Consider the following 21,824-nt stretch of genomic DNA (forward strand, 5'->3'; position numbering starts at 1 on the left):
TGCATAGCACTGAGGCATATATAATCATACTCCAAAGAAAACATTCAAAAGATATTAAAAAGGAGGGAGACTCTGGAGCCAGGTACCTAAATTTAAAGCCATACCAGAGAGGATGGCAAATGTCTTTTTTTTTTTTTTAAGAGAGAGTAAGCATGTGCACATGAGTGGGTAGAGGGTGGGAAGAGAGAGGGAGAGAGAGAGTCTTAAGCAGACTCCCCACTGAGCAGAGCCTGACACAGGGCTCAGTCTCTCAAGCCTGATATCATGACCTGAGCTGATATCAAGAGTTGGACACTTAACCAATTGAGCCACCCAGGTGCCCTGACGATGGCAAATGTCTTTAAGGAGATTATAAGAGAAAGTCAGCAGTCCCTCCTGTAATAATAATGCAAGTCATCAGGTGACTAAGAGGCCAGGTTAAGTCCTACAGAAGATCAAGAAGGGTGGTGTAATCAGAAATGGCCTGGCTGTGCTGAAATTATCATTGGGAATTGAAAAATAAGTAGGATTTGGACAACTGTTATAGATCGAAGAAGCCATTTTAAAATGTCTCCCTCTTTCCAAAACTATAAATTTATGAGCGAATTTGGCTCTATGTTTTAGAAAATCCCCAAAGTCCTGGCTATTTTCTCATTTGAATAAACCTGATAGGCTCCCATTAATATCACGAATTCACCCCCTAAGCAAGCTGAGTGAAAATTTGGTGATGTCATATCATAGAATACAGCATGAGAAAGGCCTTCAACATCCTATGACTTCAATTTCATTTCTATTCTTGATTAGTCTAGAATGGGATTTCATTTTAAAACTGGGAATCCTTTTCACAAAAATATAATCAATCTTGAGAACCCCCTGAGTAATTTATTAATCATATCATCAATGTTTCATGGCACAGGAGAAGGAGATTTTAAAACAATGTTTCATTTAAGGACAGTCTATAATTCAAAATTGATACATTCCAATATAATATTTAATAATATTTATGACACAAAAGAGTTAATTTTTACTTTTCCCCATTTAATACATATACATACATATATGTATATACATACATACATATAGTATATAGTATATACATATACTATATACTATTTACTTTACTATTTAATTATGTAACAAAAAGCATCATTTGTGTACAAATTAATTTTTTAAAAAATGTGTTGAATTTGGTTTGGGGGCATCTGTATTAAAACATGAATTAAAAATTAAGTGTTTTACAACATCAAAATCTTTTAAAAATGCTATTATAACTTCTTATTTGGAATTCGTATGCTTTATTCTCAAGTAATTGTTATTTTAAAAAATTTTTTTCTTGTGTTTCTAAAGGAAAAGATAATGGAGAAGGATTTTGGCTATTATTTGCATTGTCTTTGTAAATAATACATCTTAGATATGGATAGTCTATTCCCAGCAAATGAACAGCCAAATTGGCTATAATAAGTGCTGTGTTTCCAACATGCATTTCACAAGACTGGAGACAAGGTAATGCAGGAACTCTGATGAGGTAAGTGTACCCTGTGGGTTCTGGGTAGCCTTTTCAGGGAAAGCTAGCATAATGTGATGTTTAGAGGAGGATCCTGGAGCCAGGCACCTGAATTGAAATCCACCTTTCCCACTTTCTAGCTGTGTGACCTTGAGCAAGTGACTTAACCTTTCTGAGCATCAGTTTCCTCATCTATAAAATTGGGATAATAATATTGCCCACCCACCCTCTGAGATTATTAAGAAAACTGAGTTAATCAGTCAGCATGCAAATTTATGTCCCTTTTTGCATATGTTCAGGCTCCTCCTTCTTTAAGAGCAAGCATTTAGATAATTATTTTTTAATTGAAATTGAAACTGACATCATTACGACCTTTTAAAACAGAAATTTCCTGGAACATCTTTACAAACTCCGTGATTTGGAAAACCAGGCCAACAGTTTATCTCTAGATTTGAAGGCAGCTCATAGTATCTTTGTAAAGCTCGCTTTCATTCTGGCTCAAAATAGGAAGAAATTTCAAACTTACACACTCTCAGTGTTGCTTATACAGCTGTGCGGGCTGCAGACTGCACATCTTCAGGGCTCCTGAGCCATAATCTATGTGAACGCTGCCACCAAAGGGTACAACTGAGTACCCTTGGATCCCCTACTCCCTGTATGATCTGTTGAGCCATTTAAGACCTATCTTGTCCCTCTGTCACATGGCAATATTCCTTCAAATACTGGGAGATAGTGATCATATTATTCCAAGTCTTCTCTTTTCCAAGTTAAATACCATAACTTTCATCAGTCCTGTTTCATATGGCATTTTTCCAAATTCTAAATTTGTTCGTTCAACATTGATTGAGTCTTGACTTTGTCCCATGGTAAGCTAGTCTGTGGTGATACCACTCTGCATAAGGTATAGCCTCTACCCTCAAAGACCATGCCCCAGTTTGTTGTCTTCCCCTTGTATGTTGCCTAGCACTCAACAACGTACTTGGTTGATGAAGTCTGGATTGTAGCTTGCTTTTTTGATTGCCACAGCCAGGTGCTGAGTGTCCAAATTCACATATTCTGTGCTTAGCTATGTCTCTCTCTGCCCAGAGTTTGGCATTTTGATGCAAAGAGCTTTATTTTCATTCATGCTGAATTTCATATTCTAAGACAGTCTATCAAGCCCCAGTTATTAACATTTTAAAAATATTCAATATCTTCATTGTCATTCCAAATAAAATGACATTTTTAAGTCATCCATTTAAAATGTTAGACAGGGATCCCTGGGTGGCGCAGCGGTTTGGCGCCTGCCTTTGGCCCAGGGCGCGATCCTGGAGACGCGGGATCGAATCCCATATTGGGCTCCCGGTGCATGGAGCCTGCTTCTCCCTCTGCCTATGTCTCTGCCTCTCTCTCTCTCTCTCTGTGACTATCATAAATAAATAAATTAAAAAATAATAATAAAAATAAAATTAAAATGTTAGACAAAGCAGAGTTCCCATTGAAGCCCTGCCCCCTGGTACCATTCCTATCCATTAACATGTTCCCTATGGTTTCTGTTGTTTGCATGCTACCTATATGCATTTATAATCTTTAGTCCTCAAACTTGTCCACCAAAGATCTCATGTGGGTTTTTTTTCAAATTTTTCCCTGGAGTCTTTCTTTTATGTCGGTTATATTTCCCTAATTCTTGGTCTGAGGATCCTACCAAAGGAAGAACTGGATATTGTAGAAATTGCTTGTTTTAGGTGACCCCATGTTGGTTCTTAATGATCACTACTACATACCCTAGGATTCTTATTAACCCTTTAATAAAAAATCCTGATTATTCTGGAGGCAGTAATACTAGAATTAAGGACCTTAGTAGGTTGTTTGCAAAACTTTCCTTTTAAAATTATTCCTCTTAAAAATTACCCTGGCAACTCCTGGTCATCAGTTCTGGCATCCCTCTTGTTCTCCAAGATTCCTCTAAGATCAAGGATTACAAATTCAGCCATCTTAATTGCAAATCCTCTCTGCAGAGCTAAAGGCCATGGTGGAACTCTCCGAAGCTGGCAGGAAACATCCCTTGCCTCAGACAGGATCATCCTAATTAATAATAATCACAATAATATTGTGCTATGCATTTTATCCAGGGACACCTGAACAGCCGAATGCTTTATGAACACTATTTAATTAAGCCTTATGACAATCCCGTGAGGAGAACCTGGAAACTGAAAGATTGGTTTAATCTCTGCATAGGTAAGGAGACCTGTCAGGAGGAGCAGGGCAACAATGTAGGAGGAGACAGGGTGGGAGGTTAAATAGAGAGAGGGACTGATGGCAGATGTACACTGAAACCTTTCTAACCAGCCACCAGCCACCAGCCACCAGCCACACACCTAGAGGAAATTCTCATATCTGAGTCTTTCTGAAATGTTCTGGTGGAATTTTATGTCTGTCCCTCCGAAATAATAGCCATGCTCTATGTGATTCATGCTTCTAGATGTGATTTTAAATTTACTATAGAAAATTCTGATTAAACAATGTTTGTATTTCCTCTCTCTGTTTTGCTATACCTTCTCTCTCTCTCTCTCTCTCTTTGGTCACCTCTCTGGGGCTCATATTTGTCAGCCACAAGAACGAGACGCAATTAAGTAAAGCAAATGATCACATTCATTGTCAATGCCAACCCACCTGGTTCCATCCTATCAAAGTGGTCAGAGACTCAAGGTCTAGCTGGAGAAAGCTATTCCAGATTCATCCAGGGCAATTCCACTCTTGCCCAAGAGGTGTGTATGAGTGCACAGGTGCACAGCCTGGGGCTGGTATCTGCTCTGCCCTGGGAAGCCAGACTCCTTAAAAAACTTCCCTAATCACCTAACACAAAACCAGAATAAACAGTGCAACCTCTTCTTTGCGAAGCTCCCTTGAGAAATAAAGTCTGTGTGATATTGAGTAATGGAAAAAAATAATTTGAAACTTCCTCTGTTGACTTAAACACAACACACAGGGACCATTTTTTTTTAAATTGTGAACACTTTTGAAATAAAACTTTTACCTCCCTAAAAAGTACTTGCTAAGCTAAATGGTCTAAACATTGCAGCCGATCACAAAACCAAGTTGTGTTGAGTTGAGTTAAAATAAGTTTAATGGAATGCTCTTTCCCAACTGAGTTTATTGTCTTCCTTCACACTTGGGCACCACGTAGCACTCGCACACCTGAGGAGTCTCTCAGTAGGTTTCTCTGGCTATGGCTTTCCTTTCCTGCGTCACAGCTCACAATTCCACCCCCTGGATGGACCAAATGATGGACAAGAAGAAAGCAGAGATGGTGAATAACTGGTTACTGAGATAAGAATCAGTAGTTGGTCATTTAGGTTGCTCTGTATTTTCTGTTGCAAATCAGTCTGGGCCGTCATTGCCTGCACTTTGTGGAAAAGTGCCATAATTGTCATTTTCACCTTACTGTCAGGGAATGAAGCCAGCACATCTGTATATATATATATATATATATATATATATATATATATATACGCATACGCAAATGTGGACAGAGAAAATGTGCACACATTCAAATATGCACAAACAGGAGATATAGATACTTATTTATATATCTATATATCTATATATTTTTCTCCCATCCATTCACCGCCAACACCAATTGCTTCAGAGATGAGGAAATGAAATGCTATTTTTAGAGAAAAGACCGATCTTTCATACGGATTGTCCAGAAAATGACGCAGCCTGCCACCCATTCAGACCTCAAGGCATTCAAGTGCTGCTTTGTTCCAATGCTTACTTCTATTCAAAGTTCATACTCTAAGATTAAATGAGCCTCCTTTGGCCAAAAGAAGAAGCTCCACCAGCATTGCTACTGATGCCCTTCTTTCTGTGCCTGCCCTACACGGGAGAAAGAATGAACTTGGGCTTTGCAAAACTAGCGGCCCAATTATATTTTTAAAAAGATGTTTTGCTGACATCTAGAGGCATTGGGTAATAACACTTATTAATAATGATTCTTCCCACTTCTAGGGTGTTTCGCGTCGCACGAGCCCCTAGCTCTTTACACACATTAATTAATTACGCATCACAGCACCCCTGTGAGGTAGAGTAGGTAAGCATTATTATGTGCAAAGGATTTATTGATTTTTCAAAGCAATATATAGCTGGGGCACAGAGGGGAAAACCATAGGAGCATGAATTAAGGAAGGGAAAAAAAGAGATACAGTGAATGTAAAAGAAAACAAATAAAACGAAGAATTACCCCCACTGTGCTCTTTAGAAAGGAGTGATTACTTCACAAGTTTCAAGGGCCTGAATGTTAACTAATTTGATTGTTAGCAACTTATGCTGAAGCAATGGAAATTGGAGGAAGAGAATCGTCAATAAAAAGTCCAAGTCTTCCTTTCCAACTGCATTCATAGAGCTCCCTGCTATGAGTGCTCTTTGCCTGGGCACTCCCAGTAGTTGGTAAGGGGCTGTGAGAGTGGGACAGACTTCTGATTTATGACAGAGGCATTTTGTTTGTGGTGGGAGTGGGGGTGCGAGATGGGGTGCATAGAGAAGGAGCCGCAGACACTACAGCCAAGTTTCTATGCAAAAATATGCTTGGAGGCTCTGGAATTTAAACTATGCCACTGAGTGCAGCTATAAATCGACTATTTTTTGGAATCCTTCTAGTCTTGTTTTATGGTATAGTGGCTCAGCTGCTATTTTTTTAAAGCGATAACTATCCTAGGTTCTTATTTTAGGCATGATTCTTATTTATTTCCATGGAGCGAAAACTTCTGGGGCTTACGATTCATTTCCAAGCTGAAAGGTAATATTCTACTTAAAAAGAAAAGTGTCATAAAATCTCTAGCTTGCAGACACCAAGACATGATAGAAGATGCGAGAAATGCTTTATATTCTTCATATAAGTTATCGTAATGCTTTGTTTTTATGAGGCTAACAATAAGTTGCCTTTAAAACAGCTTATTTTGTTCAAAACTCATACTCATTGGGCCTGAAAAAACATAACAACAGAGTAAAGTGAACATAAGTGAGCATAAGTGGCTCTCAGGGATTTGGGGGCATTTATCCTTGGAGTTGACACTGAAATGAAATATCACCACCTCGCCCACCTCTTCCCCCATATTCCCAGGCACATGGAACCCAGATCTGTCACGATAAACACTGTTACCTCTGTTGTATCTTTGTGCACAACTAAAACTCTAGACCTAGGCTCAAAATGAGAGGGAGAGGATATTCTGAGGAAACCAAGGCCCATTAAGGAAAACCCAACTTCTGGGCACAGCTTCCTGGTGGACTTCCTTCTTCCATTCTTTACTAATGTGACATTTTTTTTCACTTCATATTGCCATACTGACAGAAATTCCACCAATCCTAAATTTCTTAGCAAAAAAAATTTCCCCCTTTCCCCCTTTTTATAGACTTCATACATGACTGGTTTATCAATCACTTGCTCATTGAAATGAAGTCACCGTTCCTCCCAACTTGTAGCTCCAACCAGCTATTTTGAAGACAGTGGAATTTTGTTTGAGGTGGAGGTGAGATGAGTCCTTTGGAATTGTGGCTCACTTCGGGGAAAGGCAGGCCAGAGAGTGACATATATTAGACATAAGAGCCCTGAAGGCCGGGGAAGAGGGCTACTGGGTAAGAGAAAGAGGTGTCTATTGGAAGAGAGGGGGCAGATACCTGACAAATCATCAATCTCTAAATGTGGCCTGGTTTGTCTCAATGCCTCTGAATGAGGGAAGAAACCCTTCTTCTTCCTCTTCCTTCTCCACCTTCCTGCCTTTTGTCTGTGCTAGCATTTCTGACATCACATCTTTGTTATGATCTAAACATCCTCTGGAGCTAAGGAGGCTTCAGGAGCTCACCTGGGAATCCAAACACTATCAATAATATTTTTTCTCAGGGAATATGTCTTTAAAGTTCCAAATTACGGGATAAGAAGATAATTTGGGAAACTATCCCCTTCAAAAATCAGAGACTGCTTTACTGTCATCAAACAAGCCAAAAAGTCCCCAAAGTCATATATATGGCACCACGTTTCTTTTAGTTTCAGGACCCGATTCAGTTCATGAATACTGCTGTTGATACATTCCATGATTAAAGAAAAAAATTTACTATCAAACTTTCTGTGTACAGTTCTGTCCTACAAAGGATATGCAGTCACTTGCCTAAGATAGCAACAATTTATACCAGGTGAAGATTAGCAAATATATATGTCACTTCTTTTTTATGGTTAGATGCCTCCCAGGTGAAGAGAAGCTTGGATAGTTAAAACATTGCCATTGACTATTTTCACATGCCATTTGCAAAGCAGCTAGTGATATGAAGGAAAACATGTGTGGGTTCTAAAAAAAATCAAGGAATTTGCTTTAAGAGACTTTTTTTATTATTTAGGACTGGGCCTTTTTGGAGGGTCATTTTCAGTTCTGTATTCTATTAAGCAAAATTTTATCTCAATAAAACATTTGGAGTTAGCGGAATCAATGAATGGAGGTTTACAAGGACTTTTTGCTGCTTGGCTTCATCTTAAATTCTGGATGATTTAGGAAAAGAGGAAATTTGGAGAGAAGATGTGTTGCTGGCTATACATGAACATCGGAGTTAATTGCAGAGAGCAGAAAGGTCTCTGCCTCATTATTACTGCCTCTAACCACACTTAGGACCTTTATTTCTTTATATGATCACACAGCAACCAGTTGGTTCACTCATCTGACTGTATGTACTGATCTCTGGTTCAAAAGATTAAAAGACAGTCAAATAGAAGCATCTCTCCTTTGTCCAAACCCCTCCAATTACCTTCCATCTCCTGCACAGTAAAAGCCAAAATCCTTAGCACAGCTGACATGTTCCTAGTTAGTGTGTTCCCCTTACCCCTCTTACCTTGGCTCCTATAGTCTCCCAGTTATGCCACTCAGGCTTCCTCACTGTTCCTTAAGCACTTCAGAAATACTCCTGCCCCGGGGCCTTTGCACTTGCCATTTTTTCTGTCTTCTGTTTCCCTGGATATTTACGTGGATCTCTCTCTTATTTCTTTTAGGTCTTGGCTTCAGTATTGTCTTTGCAGGAAGTTTTCCTTGGCCTTCATAGACTTTTTCAACACTCTTTTCCCTTCCCAAACCGTGCATGCTTCTCATCCTTTAACTCTGCTCTATTCTTCTTATAGACATTTTGATAAGCATAAAATTATTTATATTTTCCTCCTTATCATTAGTATCCCTCAAGTAGAACAAAAGCATATAAGGTCAGGAATTGTTGCTTTGTTCACTGCTGTATCCTCAGGGCAGAGAACCATATCCAGCACTTAGTAGGTGCTTAATAGACATGTATTTAAGTGAGTCTAGAGGAAAGTCCTAGGGATCAAAGGCAGAAATTGTTCATAGAAATCTGATGTGTAAATGTAGGAGCACCAAGCAGTAAATTTAAACGTGCAGAGAAATTAACTTTCTTTAAAGTGGCCAGTTGAACAAATTGAAATCACAGACCAAATTATGCTAGCAAGCCTTTAATGAAACTGCCACAAGTTCATTCAAGGCCGCCCAGATGATTTCAAAAGCAACGTGGCAGAGTGTGTCTATTTCAGAGTGATAAATGCACATTCTACTGCTAATGCTTCTTTCAGAAATCTTGTGTAGCTTCACTGAAGCTAATTTATAAACCTTAACTACTGTAGCTAATTTAACTCGCTAATTTTAGAGATTGTATTGAATTAAAATCTGCATTTTATTGTGTATCATTTTGTCTACTGCTAACATTAATATGCATTTTGTAAAGTGGAACTACAAATGTTTTAAATACATATTTATGCTTTAAGAAGCATTTGTGTTAACTAGATTTTTTTTTTGTATATTTTAAAGGCTGTCCTATCATATCATAGAGCCATCAAGCAAAGCCTCACATGCATGGGCCCAGAAGGAAGGGCATCCCAGACTGGAAGGCCTGATAGGAATTTGGTAAATTCTTCCTTTTATTTCTTTTCCCCTATTGGAATAGCAAGAAAATGTGGTCTGGGGAGAGATGCTGAAATATTGCAATTGGTGTCCACATGTAACCACTCAGTGCAGCTGTATTGCCAAAAACAAAACAAAACAAAACAAAAAAAGGATGTTATTGGCAAATGGACTCAAGTCAATCCAATGTAACTCAGAGGGTCTATAAGCATTTTTGAAGAGTTAATATGTATTATAAATCCCTAAATTGATAAAATGTTAAAAATTTCCACCTATATTCCATATATGTTCATTCTTTCCTACTTGCAAGCTTCTCAAATTCAGATAATTATTTATGGTCCTTGCCTATCCCACTATCCCCCAGACACATCATCCCTTCCCACACTGACACCTTCTGGTGTATAAAACAGTTCTATGCATGTTGAAAGAATCTGAACAAATCATTGTTTACAGAAATAAAAAAAAACTTAGATTATATATATATATTTGAGCATGCCTACCAATTCTGGCCTCTGTATAGAGACATAGGCATGCCACTATCACTACAAGATTACCATATCCCCAGAGTGGAGATTAACCATTCTTTTCCAGGCAGCTTTACAGCTATTAAGCTACCCACTTTTCCAGGAAAGGGCCGTATCTTTTTACAATTAATTTATCCCGCTTGTGAGATTGCATGTATGCATTTGATGCTTATTAGTAGTAAGGCCTTGTGCTATGCCACCCATGAACACAAAAGATTTAGAATAAATGTTGGAAAAGACTGGCTCCATTATTTGCAGGCAAGCGTAGTTATTCATTTTTAAAACAAGAAGGATGAAGAGTTAACATTCCTTTCTCCTCTTAAGGGTAATTGGCATTTCCTTTGAGTTAATAACTATAAAGTTCCTTTAAAGGATTGGTCCAAGCTTTAGTAAAAGTAATGAGCACATAAAAAAAAAAAAACATTTATAAGATAGGGCTCACAACAGATCTTGCTGGAAGACAGCAAGGGGAGTAGAACAAGTGTGGCAGTTGGTAAGTCTTGGGTCCCTCACTTGCAAACTGTGTGTCATCTTTAAAAGATTGGAACTTACTAACTTTTACTTTTTAAAAAATATTGTATTTATTGAGAGAGAGAGAGAGAGAGAGAGAGAGAGAGAGGAAGCACGAGTGATAAATGTTTATCACTGGGCAGGGGCAGAGGGAAAGGGAGAAGCAGACTTCCTGCTCAGCAGGGAGCCTGACACAGGGCTCAATCCCAGGGTCCTGCGATCATGACCTGAGCTGAAGGCAGACGCTTAATTGACTGATCCAGTTGAGCACCCTAGCACTCACTAACTTTTAAATAAGTACTACCATCCTCGTATTATAGATGAGGAAAGAAAGACTCAAGAGGGTTTGCAAAAGAAAAGGATCTAAAGTGCTTAGCACACAGTAGAAACTTGATGCATGTTAACTCACTTATCATTAACAATAAAAGCACTACCTGCATTTATGAAACCTTTACCGTTTCTCCAGCATTCTGGGGATCACTTTGTATGATCTCATTTAATGGTCATAACAATCTTCTGCCCCTTTAGTAGGTGGAGAAACTGAGGCACAGGTGGCTCACACACACACACATACACACACACACACAAGCACTATGGTTTTCCCTGGGAAAGACCATAGTTGCCAAGCATTTGCCAAGACCCTTTTGCAGTGCCAACACTGAGACGTAGCTTTCTCAACTTAATTTTTTTTTATCTCAGTACAAACACAACCCTTAAATTCTCTTTATACTACAAAGGGCAATTACACACTGAGTCATCTTCTCAGATATATTGAAATAAATCTCACATTTTCCTGAGCTATTGAAACTCAATGTAGTGTATTTTGTTTTGGAGAATCTAATCTTAGGTAGTTGCCTACATTTGCAAATTCATTTTCTGCAGCTGTGGACATTTCCCCTAATTTTATCTATCCTGAAACAGTAAAGGAATAAGATACTTGGTCTTGGGAACCCTGGGTGGCACAGCGGTTTAGCGCCTGCCTTTGGCCCAGGGCGCGATCCTGGAGACCCGGAATCGAGTCCCACGTCGGGCTCCTGGTGCATGGAGCCTGCTTCTCCCTCTGCCTGTGTCTCTGCCTCTCTCTCTCACTATCATAAATAAATAAAAATTTATTTAAAAAAATACTTGGTCTTACGGAAATGTATATTTAGGTGAGTGAACCTAAATTTCTCTTGTTAAGACTGAGAGATAGCAGTAATGGTTATTATGATTTTCATGGCAGCTAGCAGTTGGTTAGTGCTTTATGGTTGACATAGTGTTGTCCCAATTAATTATCACTTTGAGCCTTACAACCCAGCAAGATATCAGGGATCCTTGCTCTACCTCACAGATACGGAGGCTGGATGAAAGCTCCAAGTTGGGAGAATCCAAAAGGAGATTGGTACAGTGGGCATTGTGCAGACATCACCTCCAACCATCAGGACAACTATGCAGGATACAGATACTATGCAGGATACAGTTTAATTTTGCATCCCCATCATACAATAAAGAGAAAGTTAAGCAAATCGGCTGACAAGGAAACTGTTAAGTGGCAGAAATGGAATTTGAGTTCAAGACTCACTGCCTATCTCCAAGGCCATTGCATCAAGTCATGCTGACTTCCCCAAGTCTTTCCTTCCTCTCATTATTTAGCTTCTATTTAGGTCTTTTTAGCTTCCGCTCACTGTAAAGCCAGCCCCAACAGAGCTTTGTAAGGGTCATACATGGGAATAAGTTATTTAAGGTTCTTAGATAGATATCATCTTGGGTTCCTAAAAATGTTCAAAATGTGCAGAGGCACAGCATCGGCGGTGACTCCTGGTGAGCGATTTCTCACTGGAGAACAATAAAGTGGAATATGTCTAAAACACATGATAAATGTCCATAAAATTCAAAGACATGGAGCAAAAAGATATACATCCCTTATTAAAAAAAATGTCAGCAGGACCAAAAGGCACATATGTCAGAAGAACTTTGGATTCGCAGCCCCGGATGACCACTACACTATTCTGTGTTTGTGATTTCCTCTTCCCTGTATGTAAAATTCAGGCCTTTTGTCAGATTGGAACAACAAGTGTTTATTGGGAATCTATTGCATGAAGCATAAGGAAATTGATGTATGACTATTAGAAAAAATCAGGTTTCCCAGTTCCCCTTGAACCACAACAGTGATTTCAAATCACTTGAAAACATTTTGTTCCATTTTTCTTAAGCTTTCTAATTTAATCAAGACATTTAAAGAAAATCAGCTCAAGCTTATTAAGACCCTTAGCCCATGAAATGGAGAGGAGTGTGGTTGTATATCTACGTATGTATCTATCCACATATCTGTGTATGTCTATACTCACACATACATTTATCTATATGCATGCATGATTAAGACTTCCTAAAAATGATAATGGCTCCCACAAAAGTCATTGTTTTGCAGAGAGCTAGGGAAACATCCTTACAAGCCGAAAGCTTTAATTTCATTGTGTCAGAAAGGATAGGCTGCCCATACACCGACAATTCTGCAGCCCCTTTCTCATCCTACCGTGTGCTGTGCTTCACATAACTTTCCCTTTCCTTCCTCCTGTTCTTCCTCTCCGGCTTCTCTCCCTCTTTTTGCCTTTATTAGGGAGTCTTTGTCCTTTAGCCAGAAGCAAGCCTCCAGGCGATACCCCATGTTCTAATAAAGCAGCCCCTTTGTCAATGGCAGTAATGATGACCTCTTTTGCAGCTGCCCCTGGTGTTGCATTTTGTAACACAATTTGGCCTCTTTGGGCTCTGGTTTGTCCTATTTAACGTACTGCAGGGGTCCCCTGTTTGATCTGTAATTGATATAATTGACTGGGAATAATCGGGAAGGCTTTATAGATGTTTATTGATAGCTAATTTTCCTTCATCCATTGTTTAATTCGATAAGAGCATAACCTAATTTATTGTCACTCCAATAGGGATCCATTACCCTTTTGATAAATGCTTCTGGGGCCAACTTGTCAGTAACTGATTTCAAAGAGCTGTTTAGCCCACAGAGTCCATCATTAGTTAATGGCAGTTTAGAAAGCTAATGATGTTATAAATTACAATCAATAAGAACATGGAAATTACAGTTGTTGAGCAAGATAACACTATATTATTAAACCAACACCAAACCACACCTTTGCTTAGTGTATGTGGTGGAGGGTTTGTGCATCCATGTACTAATCTTCATGATTAACCCCGAAAGCCACGGATTAGGAGGGAAATGGTGGGAGGAGTGGTACTCATTCTTACAGCACATTGCAGGAGAGAGAAATTACAGTATGTTCCTCTCTCATGGAGGGAATCCAAAGCCCAGCACATGAGCACACACATGTCTGCAGCTCCCCGTTTTCTCAAGTCTTTCATCTGAGCCTATCACACTTCCTCACAAATCATGACTTAGCAAAAGTAACACCTTGAATTTATCAACACAGATGCTTAATTGACTACTAACCCTTGGAGCTTCCAGATGACATCATCTATTTTATTTCAAGTATCTAGTTGGCAAGTAGCACTTTTCTCCTTTTGAGAAAACTTCACTCCAGTACTTTATTTAGCTGTGTCCAATATCTATTTATTTAATACTTAATATGTGCTCGATAAGGACACAATTATGGAAAATCCTGAAACAGTCCCTGCTCTACTGGAGAATATACTCAAACTGGGAAGATAGACACTAAGGAAATCAACAAACAAATAAAATAAAATGTCCAACTGTATAGGAAGAACTATGAAGGAAAAGTTTAAGGCTCTCTGGGTGTACCAAGAGAGATGTGGGTCCCTATGGTGGCCTCAGGAGCTAAAAGAATCTTATCTTAAATCCCCAAAAGCAGGACTTATTTATTTTGGTTTTATGGCACCACATTTAGCTTAGGATTCTGTACACAGTAATTGATTAATAGATACATATTGACTAGAGTTATTTTCAAATAGGTGATCCAACTATTTCACTCATTTTTATTTTTTTTAATTTTTATTTATTTATGATAGTCACACAGAGAGAGAGAGAGGCAGAGACATAGGCAGAGGGAGAAGCAGGCTCCATGCACCGGGAGCCCGACGTGGGATTCGATTCCGTTTCTCCAGGATCGCGCCCTGGGCCAAAGGCAGGCGCTAAACCGCTGCGCCACTCAGGGATCCCCAACTATTTCATTCATTAATGAAAATAGTCAATTAGCCAATTACCAAATCATTCTAGGTAAACAGATTATTCTCATTTTTCTTCCAGAAAAAAAGAAAAAAATTTAGATGCACAATCTCCCTCATTATATAACTTCACATGGTGTGAAGTTAAATTCAAGTCAAAAAGCATAAAAGTTATTTCCTATTCGTATTGGTTTCTTCCTCAATATGCCAATTTCATTAATTGGAAGGATGAGGGAACTCTATTCAGAACTCTATGGAGGGGATGAGGGGATTCTATCCAATGATCATGTGTGACGTGAGTGTTATGTATAATGTCTACCATTACTGAGCTTTGGATTTTCACTGAACCACTGCATCAAAGAAACTCTTTTTTAACACATTTTTACTGTATAAAGCGTGAATATACTATTGTGCATATTTTATGTTTCCCTAAGGCTTAGCATTGAGCCATATCTCACAGAATCTCCATTTGGGGGCAGGTAGAGAATTGGGAGGGGGAAGGGGTTCCCACAAAGCCTCGTCTCTCCCTCCCTCTCCAGTTCTCTCAGTATCTCCACTTCTTCATCTGTAGCATCAAAATCACTTTCATAGAAACCATTCGTAATCTTGCAAAAAATGAATTGCGAGATTGGGTTGGGAATAAACAGCTGAGCAGATGAAATCTTAAAAAATAAGTGAAATATTCTACATTCGGACATGGGCCATTAACAATAAGCAAGGGAAGCACCGTGCAAGTCCCAGAGAGGGAGCGGATCGGCGGCTCCACATCAGTCTTCTGTGAGCCATTGGCTGCCCTTCCACTGTGCTCCCTTTGCTACTCTGAAGACAGCAGAAGGGGAGCAAGTGGAGGGAGCTGCTTGCAGATTGATTTCCTTGCTTCAATAGCAACTTGACATGGCAAAGTTTGGCTCCATTCTGTTTTCAAATTGAAAATTTATACAGAAATGAGAAAAACCACCACACCCAACAATGAATTAATAATAGCTGCCAACTAGCTGCAAGACCCATTATATTCATAATGCTTCCCGATGCTGTTCTCATTGCCTGCGAAAGAGAATTTGTCCTTAAGCTGCTTATTTCTAAACTACATGTGAAGACAACAAATTGTATGGCATGTTTATCCAATAAGGCATAGCAAGGAAACGAAGGAATCAGATGGGAGGGAGTGAAAAGAAATAGAAATTTAGCAGCTAGCTGGCCTGAAATAAAGCAGGCAAGATTACGAGACACATGTACATTCTCCACGGTCCCTAAAGTCTCTAGCGAAAAGGTAGAAATGAACTAATTTATTAGTAAAATCACATCAAGGGCAGTAATTTCATGTTAGTGAATTTACATGTAATAACATTAGGCTCCCCACCTCCATTTCACCAGTGTGGCCCTATCCGATGATGAATGAGGTGCCTAAAGAAAGATGATAGTTTGATTGTTTTCACAGCAAACAGATCAGCATTTTAATTTCTTGCCTCTGTGTTTATTGCTTATTTGGCCCCTTGCTCGGCTTGTAAAAACTTGGCTAAATGGAAATGAATAAATGTAATTACTGCGGGTGACAGTGGTAATCTGTGTGGGTTTTTCATATTGGCTTTGCCAGCGTTAATCTAATCACCGGAGAATATGTGTCACCGCACAAATGCACTGACAGAGAAGCAGAGTTCTTAGTGCCAAGCACACGCAGGCTGCGAAGCACAGATGCAGGGGGCTGTTTCCGCACCGCCCACTGCCTGTTTGCCCTCTGCTGGAGGAGCAGAGGCTTCCAGTATCCTGCCAGGTGAACGTGGGTGTGCAATGCTTCCTAGTTCGAAGTTAAGGGGTGGGAACCCCAAAGGAGCCTTGCATGTGATCCTGAAGCCCAAACAAATGGCGATCCATGTTTTCCCCAGTGTCAGGATGAGGTGTCCCAGGGCTCAGGGCTAAGTGAAGACTGAAATTTTCCATTTCTCCCCAATACTAAATGGCTGGGAGGGCTGGTTAATAAGTGGCTTCACCTTTCAGGGTTTTGTTTTCCATCTAAGAAGAGGGAGAGGGGACAAGTCAGATTGTTTGATGTTTGCATTGCAGGGGAAGCAGCAGGGGGTGAACCAGGCAATCAGTGTGGGGTAGGAAGGATGAAATGAGATAATGTATGTTAAAGTGTCTTGAGAACTACAAAGCAAAGCTAAATGGAGCAGAAGAGAGTCCTTCAAAACAGACTTTATTATATACAAGATTTATTTTATCAAAGCAGCAGGGAAGCAAAGGATTATTCAGTAAATGGTAGTTGAATAGCTGCTTAGCATTTCAGGAAAAAAAAAATCAAGACTCGAAACTCCAAATACTGGTGAAAAGTAATTCCAGTTGGATAAAATAATTAAATAGGAAAATAAAATGTTGGGAAACCAGATGAGGAATTTAATATTCACTGGATTTGGGGGATTTGAGAGAGGACTCTCTACCCTGGAAAATAGTAAAAGAAATCATGTAGGAAGAATAAACAAATTTGATGACATTAAGGCTTCAAACTTTTGCAGTCAAAATAAGGTATCCCAAGTGGGAAAGTACACAGTATTTTCAGCAAATAAGGAAAGGGCCAATAACTATGTTACATCAAAAGCTCCCACATATTTATTTGAGAAAAATAAAACCCTATAGATAATTGTCAGAAAGGAAATGGATAGGAAGTGTCCAAAGAGAAATACAACTAACAGATGTGAGAGGGAAAATGTTCAGACTCGCCAAGAATCAAAGAAAAGCACATTCAAGCAAATTAGTAAAAAGGTATGATGCCTGCTTCTTTCAGAGTTGTGGATAGACAAAATTTCTAGACTATTAATGGCACCTAAAGTTAGTATAAACTTTTTGGAAACTAAGAAACAAAAGTTGTCTAGTTTTGGCCTAGTAATTCCACTTCTGGGAATATAATTTAAATAACATTTTAAAAGAAGTGACTATTCTCTAAAAACATATATATGAGTGGAAAATTAGAAATAATTAAATGGTGCAGTTTATTGCTCAACATTCAAGTAATTAAGCAAATTAGCTACTTATCCTATACAAATACATTTTTTTTTGTAAAAAAATTATGACTTTTCCAATGTGGCATTGATAGACTGCCCAGTAAAAAGGAAATTCTGCAAAACTGTGCTTTCCCAAAAGCCCCTATTGGACTTCTCCAATTTCATAGGCCAGTATGAGGTCACATGCCCATTTCTAAACCAATCATTGGCAAAAACAACAACAACAAAACAAAACCAAACCCTGGGATAGCCATGATTGACTTAGAACAATCCTTTTGAAGAATGGATATTTAGGCAATCTTCAGAGAGGGAAGGAATAAAGACCACCAAATGATACTCTTAGGGGAAAATAGATACTTGACATGTAGGGGTAGGAAAAGAAAGACATAGTATATAAGAAGGTGAGTAAAAATTACATATATATTTGGAAAATTGAAAAATTAGAGGAATGACTATGGTTTCTCAAGTGAGATACCAAAAATAATCTTGTTCCAAATTTTAGTAGGAAGGAAGGAAGGCGAGAGAGAGAGAAGAGAGAAAGAAAGAAAGAAGAAAGAAAGAAAGAAAGAAAGAAAGAAAGAAAGAAAGAAAGAAAGAAAACCAAAGAGGAGAGAGACAGGGTGGGGGATAGAGAAAGAGAATGAAAGGGAAGGAGGGAGAAAGGAAAGAAAAGAGAAAAGAAAATAAGGCAAAGAAAGGAAGGGGTGAGAATAGAGATCAAGAAAAAAAAAATCACTTCTATAGAACATCAGTCTTGGGAAAAGAAACTCTGGTATCTAACCCCTTCTGTTGTAAAACAAAGACTTTTATCATCATACTTTCAACCTGCAAATGGTCTCAGGGATATAAGGCCTCAGGCAATCTGCTGGGAGGGTGGCTGAAAGTCTTAGAACTTTCTTATGAAGACTAAGAAGCATGAAGAAACCAAAGTTAGGCCTTTCTGAGGAAGGCAATACAAGGTGTAATGTGACCCAAAGTATAGTAGGTAGACCTCCACTCTTTTAAGACACAGTGTGTGAACTAAGTCATGATAAGAGACAGCTAACCAGGAGGCGTAGCAGTCATTCAGACTTCTCAACAAAGAGCATCTTCACTCAGGCATGTTAAGCTTAAAAAAAAAAAAAAAAAGAGGAAGAAGAAGAAGAAGAAAAAGGAAAAAAGCCCTCAAGGAATATCAAGTCAAAACTACTAACCTCCAGAGATGGGACCTCAGAAACCTGGGCAGACATGTTTGCAAAGTGCCTCTTGTTGGCAGTGTATTCACAGAGGGAATGAGCATACATTTTAAAGTTCTTCCACTGACCCACATCTCTAGGGTACATTGTAATGAGCTTAAATAGGAAAGCACTACATGTGAGGTGATCACTAGGAAAAAGAATCTAGATCCAGGAGTAGATGTCAAGCCATCTCCGCTGGCTTCAGGGAGGCTGTGGAGCCATCTTTCCCAGAAGAGAGTTTATAACTACTTCTATAGAATATTTACATAATTCTTTCCAGATCAGGGAAAGACAGACATAGAACCTTCCAGAAAGTGGATTTTCTGGTTCTGTAAGTCAGTGATTTGGATTCTCATTTTGTCTGACAACTAGAGATGGTTTTCCTCTACTGACACCCAGGAAGTTGGAACCAGTGATCCTAGGGGCAGAGATTTCAAAGCTCTAGCTTCACTACCAGGGAGAAGAAATCAAGGCGACTCATGGCCTCTAGTTTGGAAAGTGAGAACTAAAGTACAAACACAGTACTCTCACTTGACAAAAAATAAAGATGGGGAAAAGTTTCTTTTATGTTTCAGGAAATTATTACATTTTGGTGAAGTGCTTAGAGGTATAATATGAGCTGGATAATTTTCACAGCATTTGATGTAGCGAATGTTGTGGGGCTTTTCCATGACACGTAATCAGTATTAAGCCAACATTTATAAAATAAAAAATGAAACCAAGTTTCTCACCAGGAAAATTGGTTTCCCTTCAACAAGATGTCCTACGGCAGCCTTATAATTTTTAGGTTTCAGTTTTCAGTACTCACTTTTACCACAAGGGATGACATTTAGAAAATAAAGAATCCTAGGTGTCCCCTAAAAGGAAGTGTACCAAAATATTAGGAGAGTATCTGACCCCGAGTAAATCAATATTTAATTATAACCATTAGTTTGAAACTTCTTGTCCTCTTGCTATCATAAAAAACTCCAATATTGCCGCTTTTTCTCTTTTGAATAACTTTACAGATCAACCTTCTTCCTAATATTGCACTTAGCATAAAAAATTGATTTTGACATGTCTAAGGAGAACTACATAAATCAGTGCTATTATTATTATTTTTTAAACGTAGTCTCTACGCCCAGCATGGAGACCATTGCAGGGCCTGAACTCATGACCCAGAGATTGAGACTGGAGCGGAGATCAAGAATCAGACGCTTTGCTAAGTCACCTAGATGCCCCTAAATTAGTGCTATTAATATTGATTAATATTTTTAAAATCTTTTTTTTAAGATTTTATTTATTTATTCATGAGAAACACACACATAGAGAGAGAGAGAGGCAGAGAAACAGGCAGAGGGAGAAGCAGTCTCCATACAGGGAGCCTGATGTGGGGCCCATTCCCGGGACTCCAGGATCACGCCCTGGGTGGAAGGCAGGCACTTAACCGCTGAGCTACCCAGGGATCCAGTGGGGAGCCTGCCTGTCCCTCTGCCTGTCACTTTGTCTACTTGTGCTTGTTCTCTCTCTCTCTGTCAAATAAATAAAATCTTAAAAAAAAGAAAAACTAAAAAATATATAAAACATCACATCGAAACTTTTCAACACATGATTTGTATCAGACGCATTTAGCATGTTTGTTAAAATGCATATGCCAGGGGCCCACCCAAGATTTATTGAGTCAGAATTTCATAAGGATAGAGCCTCGGAAGCTGCATTTTACTGGCACTCCAAAGTTGGTGAATATTTGCATTATATGAAATTGCCAGAATCCTTTCTAAGGACTAGAAGTTATCTAAGCAAACAGCAGAATGGGGAGATTATATTTAGTTGAGATGTTCAGGAAAGGTAACCCAGTATGTGAAATTTGAACTTGGTGTTGAATAATAAGCATTTTGGCAGTGGTGAGAAGACAATACAAAAGATAAGGATGTAACATTTGAAAAATGCTGATGGGAAAAAAAGCCAACTGGTTTGGCTAATATTGAGAAGTATTTGGAGAGAAGCTGGAAAGATAATTTAAAGAGTTCTTGAATGCCCAGCCAAGATCTCTATACTTTTCCATTTTTAAAAATAAATAGTAAGGTAAGTATCTAATTATAAATAATGCAATTTTACTAATAAAATATTGTTTAGTTTTAAGAATACACACATTTCTGAGTTGTAGAGAGAAAGATGATCTTCACAGAGCATCCATTATCTTAGAAACAAAATACAAAACTGAAAAATCCTTCAAAATCATCTTTCCTAAGTACTGTACCAGGCCCAGGGGAGCCAGGAGTTTTGTGAGAAATACAAAAATAATTCCTCCTTCTCATTAACTGCCACAATAGCCAACTGATTCTGTGTTTTCTATTTACAATTCAAGGAAGTTACTGTGTCTGAAGTTCTTGCTCAAACGCATTTTCTCTCTTTCACAAGTGGAAAAAGAGGAGCACTGTGGAAAAATCTACTCCATTTCCCAAAGCCAAACTCCTATTCCCCTGGTGGATGAGAAAGGAAAACTGGATGAACAGTTAACAATTGGAAAACCTGTCACGGCCATTCACCCTACTCTGCCCATGTATAAATAGGTGGATTCCTACTATTACCTTTCTCTGCAGAGGTGAAACCCCTTGGGAGCATCACCTATCCTTTGGATGCCCTGCTGGTGGCAGCAGGGGAATTAGGGTACAGGTAATTCACAATTCCATGCCAGGCAGATGAATGCCACTGGCAAATTCTGAAAAGGATACACTATGCTGCTTGAGAGATCTGCCCCCTGGCTGCAGATGCCTCACTCATTCTGTAAAGTCACATCTAAGTAAATGAAAGAGGAAAAGAGAAAGACTGTGTGACACTGCAAGAATCGAGCGGAATGCAAAATTTAAACCGGGAGAGTGCCCTAGGTCCTCCATTAATAGGGCCATGATTAAGAACAGGTCTTGCATGGTTATGTCCCAGAACGATTTAGGATCCAACAAGACAAAAATACAAGGCCGAGTGGGGTTTAACTTACACCTTTGAGAATATTTCTGTGCAGAGTTTTCCTCCTATTAAGGTGAGGGATGAGAGCATGGAAGCAC

The sequence above is a fragment of the Nyctereutes procyonoides genome, unplaced genomic scaffold, assembly GCF_905146905.1.
Source record: "Nyctereutes procyonoides isolate TBG_1078 unplaced genomic scaffold, NYPRO_anot_genome, whole genome shotgun sequence".
NCBI lineage: Eukaryota > Metazoa > Chordata > Mammalia > Carnivora > Canidae > Nyctereutes > Nyctereutes procyonoides.